Source organism: Marmota marmota, unplaced genomic scaffold (genome assembly GCF_001458135.2).
Source record: "Marmota marmota marmota unplaced genomic scaffold, marMar, whole genome shotgun sequence".
Lineage (NCBI taxonomy): Eukaryota > Metazoa > Chordata > Mammalia > Rodentia > Sciuridae > Marmota > Marmota marmota.
The window spans coordinates 18,205,466-18,220,552 of NW_026000211.1; positions in this window are offsets into that span (position 1 = coordinate 18,205,466).

Genomic DNA, 15,087 nt, shown 5'->3' on the forward strand with positions numbered 1-15,087 from the left:
TTGGTTTTGCTTTACTTTGTTGTTGTTGTTGTGTATTTATAATCCTTTACAAGCAAGTATTAGAAAATACATTTATATGGCTCTAAATTTGATTTTTTTAAATAGTAATCTGAATCCACAAATCCCTGTGCTAAGAAATGCTGTTAACTGGAAAATAAAGTAAATTATCCTCAGAGCCCGACTTTAACTATTTAGCAAGGAATTCAGTTTGTCATTATTGTGTTCTTCCTCAATGTTCCTTGGGCTTGAGGAGACTCACTCAGCTGATCAGATGGGAACCCTTCCCCTGTCGCCACTCTACCTGGATGGCCAGACCTACCACATTCCCGGGGTTCAGTTTTGTGGCTCTTTGTTGCCACTCCAGCTTTTGAAAAGACTAAGGACCCATAACCAGAGTCCAGTCTCTAAATTCACTCCACAGGCCTTTCTTTCTAGAGCACTGTGTTCAGAGGCTCTGCCTTCTACTGTGCTATAAATCCCTCAAGGGGCTCAGGATGCTTGAAAGCAAAGACCAGAAAGGAGGGCTGACCACAAATCATTGCTGTTCTCCCTTTCTACGTAAACCTTCCTTGATGAAAGCGGTGCAAAGCCCTGGCTACCTGCATGGCAAGGGCAGGGAAAAACAAAAGCAGAGTTCCAAGTTCAAACCTGTATGTCAACAGGTTATGCAGCCAGAATAAGTTTCATTTCTTCTGTGCTACAAATGTAAGATGTGACTATTTCTTTCCCAACACTCCCTTTCTTGCTTTTCACACCTTTAGAACAGAAATGGAAGATATCTCTGAAGAGATTAATCCTCTTGCATTTGCTGGTGTGAATATTTTACTCATATTAATGTCTTCCTTGATTATTCAAGTGGAACTATTTGGGGTAGAGTGTAGGGAGCACAAAGGTGTCTGCTCAGGGCTAAAAGCTGGGCAACCCACATGTGGAATGAGAAGAGTACAGAAAGGGTAGACTGGCAGGAGACAAATGGGGGTGGAGGCTGCAAATTGCATTGTGGTAGAAGACTACAAGACATTGGTTTTTCAAATTCATGGCCTTCCCCAAATCTTGCTCCCTACTAGTGTGCATCTTCCTCACTGAATGCAGGTTTACTTTACTAAAAATGTACATTGGAGCAGTCATTTTCCTGCTCAAAATTTTTTCAGTAGCATATCAATCCCCACCGGGTAAAGTCTTCTGGCCTTCAATGATGTCTCCATTATTTTTCTATCCTACCCTTTACTACACTGTCTTGCAAATCCTGGTTTAAGTCATTTTTTTCTCCATCAGACCATAGAGACCTGTCTGCCTTATGGCTTCCATTGTCTTCAGAACTGAGCATAGTGAACAGCTGATGCTCAGTGAATATTTGTAGAAGGGAAAGAAAATAACTTTAAAACACATTTCTAAAAAATTACATTTTAAGCCATTTTTAGGATCACAACAGTAGTTCTGTTTAAGCAGAATAGACTAGCATGCACTTTCGAAATTGAATTTCGATATGGGTTGTGATGAGTTTGACATGAATTACAAGCTTTTAGTTACAAATGTTGATTTATGAATCTGATTGGGGGTTTCAGATCTTACCTCTGCCACCTCCCTCGGAATACATTTAACCTCTGTGGGCTTCCGGTTCCTCATCTGGAAAATGGCTGTAATAAAATATGTACTTCACAGGGTTATTGTGAGCATTAAAGAGTTAGCATGTTTAAAATACTTAAAATGGTACAATGTGTTAGAAATGTTCATTACTATTGTCATTCAGATATGATAGGCAAAAATGTTTGAAGATCGTGAGGAATATCTAAGTTTTGAAATTGTTATTATATACAATGTGTTTATACGCAATATTTTCAAAATTTAAATATATAATTTGTATATATCCCACTCTTTCATTTAGAAGAATAAATGGACAAAAACAGTAGTTTTTAAAGCAGCTCTGGACTCATGCATGATTTGGGAATAATCAGAATAGTAGTGTCATTTATAATATCCTCATTAGTGTTGCTCAAGATGGCAACAGTGATTCTTGGGATATAATCATGCCTCCCCCGCCTATGTTTAAATTGACATGAAATTTCGAGAGAGTGAGCAGCCTTTAACCCCTCTTGCCCACAGAGGTAGATATCTGATACTGAGCGACAGTAAAATATTTTAGAGGGGAAAAAAAGTTTCTAAACCAATCCAATCTTCCAGGTATTTAGCCTAGAACATAACTTTTCCTCTTAAAACGAAGTCTATATCTAAATCCTCTCATTTCAAGAGCAATAGTGTCATAAGATTTCACAAAGGCCTTTGTTAGAAAGTTAGTCATGGGAAATGTTGTGAAAAAGAGAAACAGATCCTGTGTTTTAACATTAGAAGAAAAGAATGACAAAAAAGGAAAATGGACTTTGTCCTAAACTAATGTATTAAAAGCAAAATAGATTACTGCTTTTGAATTTAGCTGAAATAAAAAAATATTTGATAGAATGAATAAGACTAATGATGTTTTGGAGTCCCACTAGATAAACTTATTGTAATTTGTGATATAAAAATCACAAAAATATTACCTTTGTACAAATAACTTGTCATTGATAGAGTTTTACAAGTGGATCTTAAGTTATAGAATAAAACTAAAACACATATTCTGAAACTACTGACTCTAATCATATTCAGTTTTCCAGGAGGATATTACGTATGATTTTTTTTTAATTTCATTGTTGCCCAACTTTGAAATTTATTAAGAGAATGAAAGTGTAACAAAGAAAAGATAAACACGATATTAGAAATTTGTTTCTTATTTCTTTAGAATCATATCTTCTCAAACTTCTTGGTTTTCCATATTACTATAGTAGCCAGTTAATAGTGAGAACTAATATCTGATAGCAGTGCAGGTAGATGGAGATGAGATGGATTTTTAATAAGTTTCTCGCTTATTCCAGACCCTTATCATTGCCTCATGATTCATTATTGCAAATGCTCCCATCTTCTCCTGTGTCAATCCATATAGAGCACTGTTTATGGACCATGCTTCATAAAACACATCTTCTCTACTAAAACATTCAATATTTTCCACAGGTTAGATCTAGTTTTGTTTTGTTTTTTTAATTATTGGATCTCATTCTAACACCTCAATTTCACATTCAAGATCCTACATCTATTGACCCATTACTGTGCAACCCAATATCTCACTGTCCACAAACTACTGCCCCTGTCTATCAGGCGGCTTCCTTCCAGTTTGATGCATTTATGCCAGGAGAAGCCTGGTCTCTGTGTCTTTGCTTCAGTGGTCTCCCTTACCAATACAGAGCTTATACTTCCTTTCGGCCTCACTAGCATCCTAACTGTTGTGTAAAGATCATTTGAAAAAATTCTAGCTCATACGAAAGTCTTCTTTCTCTGAATCCCTACAGCATTTCTTGTTTTATGTTAATATTAAATAAAGTCTTTTTCTGAATCCATATGGCATTTCTGGTAACAGGTTAATATTAAATAATTCTTCATATTGAGTTCTAGTTGTTTCATTAAAATAAAATATTCTATATTGGAAATTTCGCATAATCCTTCCCAGTAAAAAGGTGATCAGTTCAAATATCTAATGAATTTTAATGTCTTCAAAGTTAATCCAGACCTTTCAGAACAAGCCGTCCAAACAGATCTGAGGAGTGGCTTGAGAGTCAAGGAGAAGCACATTGAAAAGTACATTCTCATGTCTCCTTAACTGAACTTCCTAAATCTCTGCAGGTAGCTACTTAGGGATACAACTTCAGAAGTAATTTTGTCTGTCCAGGACTTATGCTGCCACTTTCCCAACTCTTTCTTCCCCAACAACCATAAATGTTTATCAAAGGTACTTTTACTATGATAGTAGTTAATGTAGTTCAGTGATATAAATCAAGCTTCGTGGTTTTTATGGTTTATGGTGTCAAACTCAGGAATATGTGAATAATTTTTATTATAGAATTTTGTATGCCAGAATGACATGGCATAATTTTTATCTGAGATTGAATCAAAAGCATATGTAATAATCACTCAGTTTCAAAGGGAACATAGTAAGTAGTAAGGATTACCTCCAGATAATAAGGAAGAAAACAGATATTTTTATATAACTTCCCTTCCAGCTAATGCTGGAAGCAGCCATTAACCCCTCTTGCCCACAGAGGTAGATATCTGATAAAGAAATCTGATAATAGGAAAAAGAATTCTGAAATAATTATATATCATTGTAGGAATTGTAGAATTATAAATGATTAGAATTATAATAACTATGGGACGTATGTTGTGATATTCCTACTAGATACAAATCTATCAGAGCACTACAGGGAGACCCACAGAATAGTTGTTATTTTGTTAAAAAGTCATCAGTGGCATAGAGGAGGGCACCTTGTGCCATGGAGATACACTTGAGAAGCTAATGCTCCATTTTGGTTAGTAGATGGAATAATTAGATCCAAGACTTATGAGTAGAGTTTCCTTATTTAATAAGTGAAACCAAAACAAATGCAACCAAAGTTTTAATAAGTTAATGGCAAAAGCACAAAGGAAATCTATGTGCTCACTATATTAATTAAGGAAAGATGCATTTCACTCTAAACAAGATCAAATAAATCAAATAAATATAGAAAAATAATTTTTTAATTTAAAACTCTGGAAAGCCAAATTTTAAGGTTTATGTTTAGATGCTCAGTTAAGAGTAATGTGGAAATTTTTAGACAATATAAGGAAAATAGGAGGGACTAAACTGTTATATCAGTCAATTTCACATAAAATTCAAGTCAGAATTTAATTCTTCTAAACAAATATTAAAGGCCCTAAAAATATAAATTGAAGGACAAATAAGATCCATGGCATTGAATGAAGCCTGGATGTCATTTGATGTCAGGTGCTTGGAAGAAGAAAGGGTAAGATATAGAGCATGAAGACTAGAGTCTACAGGAAGGATATAAAAAATTCAGGAGGACAAATAGCATCATATAGGGAAAAGCAGAAGCCATTCTGGTGTCAAAATCTTACTATGTAAAGTACAGACTTAGTATAAAATCAAGTAATATTTCTAAAAATTGACAATGAAATATATCACAGAAATTTAACAAAGATAAATTATTCTAAGCTATAAGTATTGGCAGAGATATAAGTGAGAAAAACAAAAATGTAATTAATTACTATAATAGATGACTTCCTCTATATTGGTGAAATCTCTCCTTTGGGCAAGAATAGCTTAGGGAAGGATAGACAGCTATAGATTTGAACCTGAGCAGTGAACAGAAGTCCTCACTAGAAGTATCTGGGATTAAGCCACATCATAATAAGAATCAATGCCTTCTTGGAGAGTGAACACTTCAAAAAAATCTATCACTTGGTAACTCAACTGTAGAAAACAAACTATGACAAAATACAGGTATTGTAAAGCAGAGTCAATAATCAGCAGGAAATCTGTACACTATTTGAAAACACCATACAGCAAACCCAGGAAAAATGTATGCTATGAATCAAAAAAGAGTGACTTGTGTGACTCCTGGCCTTTAACAACCCCCATTCCTATCCTTTATCTGTCTCTCTCTCTCTCTTTTCTTTTACTAGCTACTATTTCCTCTCTCTCAATTTCTCAACAAAGAAACTAACAAATAACAGGGTTAACTGGCAAATAATAAACAAATATTGTCAAAAGCATATCTTTTCAAAGTTACTAAGTTTTTCCAAATGAGAACAAAACCCCCATATATTATGGCAGGTTAGAGACAATATAGAAATCTATAGAATTCTTACAAAAATAATTCAAGAACTATTATTGTTATTCCTATCTATCAAGACAGACCTCTTGTGGTTCTCTTAGTCCTTTCCCCTTCATTCCTTGTATCTCCCTTTTCAACCTAATGGCTCCATATCTCCATTGTGATGACTGAAACTTCTGGAGCATTTCCTATAAACTAAAATGAATATGTGCCCCCCACCACCTGCAATAATAATAATCCTGTCTCTTACCTACAGGATTATAGGAGGTTTCCTCCTTGCAATTTAGTCTCCTTCTTTCAACCCATCTTTCACAGTAGTTCCAAAATAATTTCCCAAGCAAAGCTTTCCTATCTGAAATAACTTGTGAAATATATTTAATCTATACTTCCAGGAGAACATAGTGGATGGGAAAGGGTTCCAAAGGAAGGCAATTAGAGAAAGCAAGGGAAAGAAGTGACAAGAGTGTGATAAGAGACTGAGTTAGGACTCTGGAAAGTACAAGCTGTGAAAAGATATGAGAAAAGCCAATAACATTAGAAAAAGGGGAAGGAAGTGAATTCTGATATAAGAAGCAAGTCAGGAAAATGCCATGAAGTTGAAAGTGGTGATGAGTGGGAAGAATTTTAAGGGTCTAAAAGGAAGAGCAGTTTAATAGGATGGATATAAAACTTCTGGAGAATCCCACTCCATGAGATGGTAAATATAAAAAATATAAATGACTTCAAGATGGCTTTGGATAAATTTACAGATAATAGCCTTGTAAAGCACTATTAAGGGAATCCTCTGATATTTGAAATACACTTTAATTCTTTTGAGGTTAACATCATTGAGGATAGTTAATTTTTCTCTTTTAAAGGACACTCTGTGGCTATGGTCAGAGATAGACTCATAGACAACCAATATGGAATGGTTAAGAAGCTCAGTCTATAGGAAAAGGCAGTGCAGCTTGATTCTGTCTATAACTCCACCAGTTAATAACTTGGCCAATTCACAAGTTCTTTCTAAGCCTGAAGTTTAATATCTGCAAAATAGGGTATATGGTAATTACTACCTCAGAGAATGGCTATGAAAATATAAAAGATGTGTATGTATGGGCATGGCACCATGAAGACATGGCAAGGGGTCCAAAACTATTAGAAATTTATGAATTTTTCCTCTAATTTTGACATAAAGAAGAAAAATAAGCAAGTAAAAAAAAAAAGAGGGAGGAAATAAGAAGGAGAAAGTTTAGGGCTTTCTTTCCAACCCTTGAAGTTTTGATAATTTGGATCTATGAAGCAAGCTGGCAATGGACAGATTAACTGAGAAAAGGCATACAAATCCATTAATACACAAGCACACAGGGATCATACAAAGTAAAGACTCAAAGCTTACATACCCTCTCCAAGCAGAGAGTAGGGTAGAGGCTGCAGCAATTTTAAAGGAAGAGTAAATGATTTTTAGGGGAGACGCATGGGCATGAAGGACAGACAAGAGCCTGAGACAAAGTTCACTTGAGCTCTGGATGGAGTGTTAAACTTTTTTTTTTTTTTCCTGGTAAGTTCATCTTCTGAAGGATCCAATCTGCAGGTAGAAAGGGAAACTTCAAATGAAGCCTCATTCTGTGCTTTAGGAGAGACAAAAAGAGCAAGAGACCCTGGTTCTCCTTTAATTGAAAGCATCCCGCATACCAAAGCTTTATATTTTGAGTTATTTTCTGAGCCCTAACAGAAGGAAGGAAGGAAAATGGAAGAAGGAGATGGGGAGAGAGAACAGATCTTTTTGACTAGAAATAAATCTGGATACTTCAAACAAGAAATTCATAGTGTAAGGAAATGGAGTATCCTAATTGCTCAGTTAACATGATAGTGAATGTAAAAAAATTATGTTAGTGGAAATGATAGAAGGAGAAAACAAACACATTAATGTGTTATTTAGTAACCAACTGCAAGAAAGAAAAGACCAAATTTAAAAATTATTTGTAGATGTAACTTTTTTCCCCAGCATAGACCCAAAGTGGCACTCTGCACAGACAAAAGTGTAGTGAGTGAGCTCCAATTACACTGCTTAAACGCTACAACTCAGTGGTCCAGTAGGAAAATAGAAAGCCTAAGTCTGCAATTAGGCATAAAGTTGGTTCTGAAAAGGAACACCATGATTAGGCTGGTTTAATACTGCTTCCCCTTGTCTAAAAAAAAGTCTCAGGTACTGATAATTTAAATAAATATTTGAAATACTGATAATAAAAAGTGAAAACAATAATATTAAATAAAAGTCGGCAATATCAAATCAGCTAAACATCAGGCCTGACCTTTTCTATTTGTGCAAAAGCATCCAGAGAGTTAATTTTGCAAATTTTAATGGGAACTTTAGCTGCTTCATGGTCAATAAGGCTTTGAAGTTATTCCCTGTGGCAGTTCTGAAAGACAACTGTGGAAGACCAGGAGAGCTTGAGACATTTATTTCCAGCTATTTCCGTTGTCTGCCTGAAATTCCTCTTCATGTCATCAATCTCTTGATATACTCTTAAAAAATCATTATCGTCTTCTTCTGACCTGGAGGAATTCTCTCCTTTCTCTTTCAGACTGAAAAGCAGTCGCTCTTTGGTGTTATATCAGACAGCTTGGTAACAGCTTAGAACTACGATCTATGTGGAGGGAGAAAAATATCTCCTCTTTCCAATTCCTAACTTAAGTTCCATAAAGTAAAGTGTTTAAATGATTTCTTTTGAATAGTCTTATCACTGAGAATTGTTTTATCAATAAAGCAAAAGGACTAGTGCATTGTGACCCATAAGCGGAATACATGGATTTTTGACACCACTTTCTTGGTGTCATTAATCATCTCAGACTCTTGGCTTTTTATTATTATTATTATGGTTTTAAGAAAATAAATAATTTACTCAGATGTGAAAAAATAGTTTTAAAAGTGTTTTAAGTGTTTTGTTTTTTTTGCAGAAAAAGAAGTCATAAACAGAAGATCTTATTTTTATAATATTGCAAACCTTTGCTTATGGACTAATTTTTATTAGAAATTCTCTGATTTACAGTAAACTCTTCTGCAATTTATATCAAGGAGCTTAATTCTTCATACACACGATGCCAGAGTATTCTCTCTAGTAAAATTCAAAATTGAGCAAAGTGCTATGTATAAAAGGGAGTTTAATAATTGCAATGTAATTATTTGCTTATTAGCAAATACAAAAAAAATCCTAGTCTATTCTTTCCCCAGAATAAGTTTATATACTAATCAATAATCATTTTAAAACCCAAAAAGAATAGAATAAATCCTCAGTAAACCATGTGCCTCTAAGGCAAAATATTGTGATAAACTAAGAAAACATTTTCAAATTCACCCATTGTTAATAATTAAGGGAGAATACCTTAAATCAATGCTTATTTCAAGTTAGTCCCTTGGTTTATTTTCTTTAAAAAAAGAAATAATTAAGATAAGATTTTTATTGTGGCATTTGTCTTTCAATTAAAAACACTGGAATACAGTAATTAAGAAAAGGTACTAATTAATTGCATAAGCCAGCTGACAGGTTATTTGTCCCTTACTTTTATTGCCTTTTTCATTTAAAGTTTGAAAAGATTTCTTACACAGATATAAGAATTACATGAGTTAAAAGAATCATAGGTAGGTATTCTTTGCACATCAAAGAACTTGGAAAAGTTAGGAAAATTTAAAAAGAAAGAAGGGGACATAGATTTGAAAACAGGTTCAAATACCAAAGAAATCAGACCATTGTTTCTTGACCTTGCTGTTAATAGTAGAAACACTTGGGAAGCTTCTAAAAAAAATCCAGCTGCCTGGGCCCCATTCTCAATCCTTCTGATGTAATTGGGCTGGTCTGGAGCCTGAACATAGGTATTTTTTACGAAAAATACTTGATATAATTTTAATTTACAACCAAGGTGTGAAATCACCTGCAATAGGCCAGCATTTCTCCACAAGTATTGCATTTGGGCCCTGGGTATTCAATGTGGTTGGTAAAGTCATAACACCTTGCATAGTAATACTAAAACATCATTTGCCTTTTCCCTGTGTTGACATTTGAATGATGGTACAAAACAGTGATGGGAAAACTGCTAGAGCCTTAATATAAATCAAGATAGGGGCACACCTGTCATCCCAGGGACTTGGGAAGCTGTGGCAGGAAGATTGCAACTTTGAGGTCAGTATCAGCAACTTTGTGAGAACCTGCCTCAAAAGAAAAAGTAAAAAAGTCTGGGGATGTTGCTCAGTGGTAGAGGGAGCCTGGGTTAAATCTCTAGCACTGCCAAAAAAAAAAAAAAAAAGAAAAACAATACACACACACACACACACACCAAATTGTACTAATCATCATTGTATTTTTTACAGCTATATATTTGTGGTTAAAAAAAAAAGCCAGTTTCTCTAAATAACACTGTTGATGAAGTACAAAATAGTTTTAATTATATTAAATATCAACATTTGACTATATGTCTTTTTTTGGGGGGTGGCAGGGGCGGGTACCAGAGATTGAACTCAGGGGCACTCAACCACTGAGCCACCTCCCCAACCCTATTTTGTATTCTGTTTAGAGACAGGGTCACACTGAGTTGCTTAGAGCCTTGCTTTTGTTGAAGCTAGCTTTGAACTCACGTTTCTCCTGCCTCAGCCTCTCAGGCCACTGGGATTACAAGTGTATGCCACCATGCCTTGCTGACTATATGTCTTTTTAGCAGTCTATGACAAAACGGGAATTATGTATAAGTTATGTATATCTGGTAATATGATGTCTTAAGGGAAAAAAACACTTCTGTGATGGATTTCTGAGGTAGAATTAGCCAATGTTTTCACAAAACACCATTTTTATTTGAAAGACTAACATAATTACAGTTACACAGTATTGAATATTTGGCAGGCATTTTATTGAAGATGACTGAAGTAAGCCTGATACATCAAGGAGAATAAATGTATGTATTGTCAATGGTGTAATTTGAATTTTCATATAAAAATGAGATTGGAACATGCACATCCCCAACTGTGAGACATAACAGCTTCCTACTTTTTAAAAACTTTTCTTATGAGATCAACAGTTATAATAAAATTATTTTTATATCACATAATGAAATCATCAGTATTTGTAAGAACTGCATGATTGGTTAGTTAATATTTTTCAAACATCCAATGTATGATTGTTATAATATTATGCATGAGTAAATTGGATAAAGTAGAATACAAAATAGATTGATGGACTTCAATTTAACACAATAAAATAAGTTCATTGATATGATTTCAGTTTCTACATTGTATAATCTTTAAGAAACCACAACTTGTTAGCTTTTGGTATAATATTTAAAAAGAAAAATCCAAAGTTTCCTGAAAAGGCAATTAATATACTCTTTCCATTTTCAATTACATAGTTGTTTGAAGCCAAATATTCTTTGGAAACTTCAACCAAAATAACACACTGAAACACTGAATTCAAAAGCAGAAATGAGAAGCCAGCACTCTTAAGTCATTAAAAAGAGATTGGTAAAAATATAAAATAACATCCCTCTTCTTACTATATGTGTTTTTGTTTTGAAAAATATAGTATTTTCCACAAAAATGTTTTGTCAATATATTATGAGTTTATAAGTAGATATCTTTATGTCTCCATTTTAATTTTTAACATAGACATCAATATATAGTGGTTCTCCATAATTTTTTAAAGTTTTTAGAGGATCCTGAGATCAAAATGTTTGAGAAACTTCTGGCATTGAACTAAAGGGGCAGGTAATGAAGTCTGGCTAGATGGTTGCTATAATGCAGCTATGACCAAACAGAAGGAAACTGAGGGAGTCAAAATGGAATTTATACAAACGTCTGAAGGAAATAAAAAAAATTTTTTAAGAACTACATGCACAATTGAGCAGAACTGAAAAATCAAGGAGATGATTTTAACAGTAGAGAAAATTGTAATTGCCCAGGTATTAGACGACAGCTCCAAAACAGGGGTTTGATTCTGATTTATGAAATGAAAGATGCAAATATTTTGACCCTTTTACAGGAAATTACACTGACTCTCAGGGAAGGAGTTAGCATATACTCTGAGATACTGTCCTTGGGTGACTTGATATATATGTGATGATATTTAAGGTCTGAGAGGAAGCCAGATCTTGACGAAGAGCATCACTGCTCTAGTGCAGTAGCTGCTTTTCCAGAAAGTCTTTGTGATAACATCACTGATTACGACCTTTGCAGTATCTGACACAATGTGTGAGATCTCTGAATATGCTTAATTGGTCCTGTTTTTCCTCTTGGTCTTGGATATGTTACACAAGGTACATTTCCAGGTTTGATATTTGGAAGAGAGGAAGAAATCTGCTGCTCTGGTCTGGCTATTGCCATTCCCCAAAACTCACAGGTGAGAGAAGAATTAAGAGGTGGGGATCTTTGGTGCAGTGATTAAATCCTGAGAGTTCCAATGGGATGAGTGCCATTATAAAAGAAGTGGAAGGGAGCTCCCTTGCCCTTCCACCATGTGAGGATGGAGCAACAAATCACACCCTGGAAGCTAACTATCATTCTATTACAGACATTGGATCTATGGGTACTTTGATCTCAACTTTCCAGCCTCCAGAACTGTGAGTGATATATTTCTCTTGTTTATAAATTACTTGATATTTTTTGTTATAGCAGCAGGAACAAACCAAGGCACCTGCCATGGATCTCTTAAATTTCAGTTTGAAACTTTGAACTAAGGACTCTCTCCTCAATTTGTGGTCTAGGGACATCAGATCATGTTCAGGGAAGTTCAGATAATTGAACATTAGTGCTAAATGTTATAGACATCAAGACATTTTCAACCTTTGAGGTCTGTTTTTCAGAAAGTTAGGATTGTTACTTTATTCTGTTCTTAAGTAAGTTTGATATAATACATTTACAAGGGCTGACTATGACATGCTGCTCTTGCTTAACCATGCTTCCTATGAAGTGCTACTTGAAAATCAAATTGCCACATTACATTTGCATCATATGTTATGCCTGGAGTATTGTCCTTTGAAATAGATTGGTCAGGGTATGCTATTCACAGAAGAGCAATAAGCAACCAGCTTGATATCACTACAGAATCTTTGCTGTCGTGGAGAGAATGCCAAAGTAAGTTATCACACGCCACTCTTGAAAAATAAAAGAGCCTCTTCAGACAAAGTATAGTATGAGAAAAGAAAAAAAATTAAAAACCCTCATTCCTTGAGTAAGCACTTCTTTATTTAGCAGTAGGATTTTCATTCTCTAGGTAGAACTGAAAGCTTCTCCCACGAGCTCAGTGTTAATATTTCCCTGACCACTTCACTTCCAATCCTATTTTGATACCACATTTGTGCATAGTAGCCATTTGTACAGTCATGGATAATCAGATATGTGCAGGATGCCCCTTATGGCCACTAGGAAAAGGACATGTGCTCCATTTCCTGAGGAATGAATATAAATACATCAGTTTCTAAGATGTTTACTTACGGCATAGATTTCTTAATTTCAGGTTCATTCTTTGATACCTTTTGAGGGAAAATAATTTCAAGCAGCCTCAGATATATGCATCCCTGAAGTCAGTTTAGAAGAATATCAAGATCAATGAAACCAATATAGTCTTTTACATATTTTTCTGAGAAAGGCAATGCTGAAGAAAATATAATGGACTCAAGAATCTACTAACAAATTAACTTGTAGTATACTATAATGTTCAATTAATTAATTTATCACTGATCTCAAAGATCTGGAATAATAGTATTTATGCTAGAATAATAAAGTCTAATAATATGAAAAGGTTATTTTTTGAAATTATTTATTATGAGTTTTTTGATTATCAATAAACACGTTATTTAAAAGCACTATTAATTGTCACTAAAGGAAGATTACTCTGGAGGAGTATACTAATAAGATTTAACTTGCTCAGTGCAGATAAACTGATAAAGGAAACTTGTGGAAGTCCTTTCCCAATTGCTTTTGCTTTTTTAATGACCTAGAAAAGAAGATAATCAGCTGAAAGTGAGGATGTGAAAGAATTTTTCTTTTTTCTTTCTTTCTTCTTTTTTTTTTTTTCTGGTAACAGGGATTAAACTCAGGGATGTGTTTTAACCATTAAGCTACATACCCAGCCCTTTTTATTTTTTATTTTGAGACAGGGTCTTGTTAAGATGAGGAGACTGGCCTTGAAGTTGTGATTGGCCAGGTGTGATGGTGCATGCCAGCAATTCCAGCAGTTCAGGAGACTGATGAGAGAGGATACCAAGTCAAAGCCAGCCCCAGCAACTTAGCCAAGCCCTACGCAGTTTACAGAGACCCTGTCTCAAAATAAAAAGTAAAATGGGATAGGTATTTGGGTTAGTGGTTAATTCCCCCTGGGTTCAACCCCCAGCACCAAACAAACAAGCAAAAAGAAAGAAATTATGATCCTTCTGCCCCAGCCTTCTAAGTTGCTGGGATTACAAGGATGCGCCACCATGCTGAAGAGGATATGGAAGGTTTTTATAAGTCTGAGGTTTGAGGAAAAATATGAAATTACATCAGGATCGAAGGAAAATGGACTAGAGAGATAGATCATGCTTGGGAGAAGACATGAAGAGTCCATTTAATATTAGCAATTAAAAATTTAAAGTGAGATATACTACATGAGTGTTTTTCTTCAACTAATTTAGATTCACAGATGCTGACACATGATAGATTATTTGACTGGGTTATGTTTTAGCCAATCAAGAATGATGACTATTAGGATTAAACATGAACTTAAGTTGTCCAAGAAAAAGTCATTATGGGAAAAGGTGATGAGCAAGAGTGAAGAAGTCGTGGGTTCAATTAATTTTAGGTCTCAATTGACTAGAAACATTGTTGAAATTGAGGATTCAGAGAGAGAAAGGGGGAGAGAGAGAGAGAGAGAGAGAGAGAGAGAGAGAGAGATCAGGACAGAGAAGGAGAACTGGAAATTTTTCTCAGCATGTCATTTGTTTTAAGCCTCTTAAAGAAACACTTTGATAAAGAATAGGTTACATTATGTAAATTAATCCTTTTTGTTTGATATTTTGGTCATGATTAGAAAGATATATACCAAGTTTATACAATCATTGGACAAATTTTAAAAATCTAGTTTAATGTCTTTATTTTTCAATATTTAAAAACTTTGGTCCATATAGAAATTATCTGGGAATGAGGAGTGAAGAAAGCATTTTTTTTCATCCAAATGAACAAAGCCCCTTTAATTCTCCTTTTTACCATTGAAAGATATCCTACCTGTTCTTACATTTTTGTTCTGCCAGATAAATTATACAATTGTTTTATTAGGTTTTTCTTTTCCCAAGAAAGCCTTTAGGATTTTGATTATAATGCATATATATAGTGTGTATATGTATATATATATATATATATATATATATATATATATATATATACACACACACA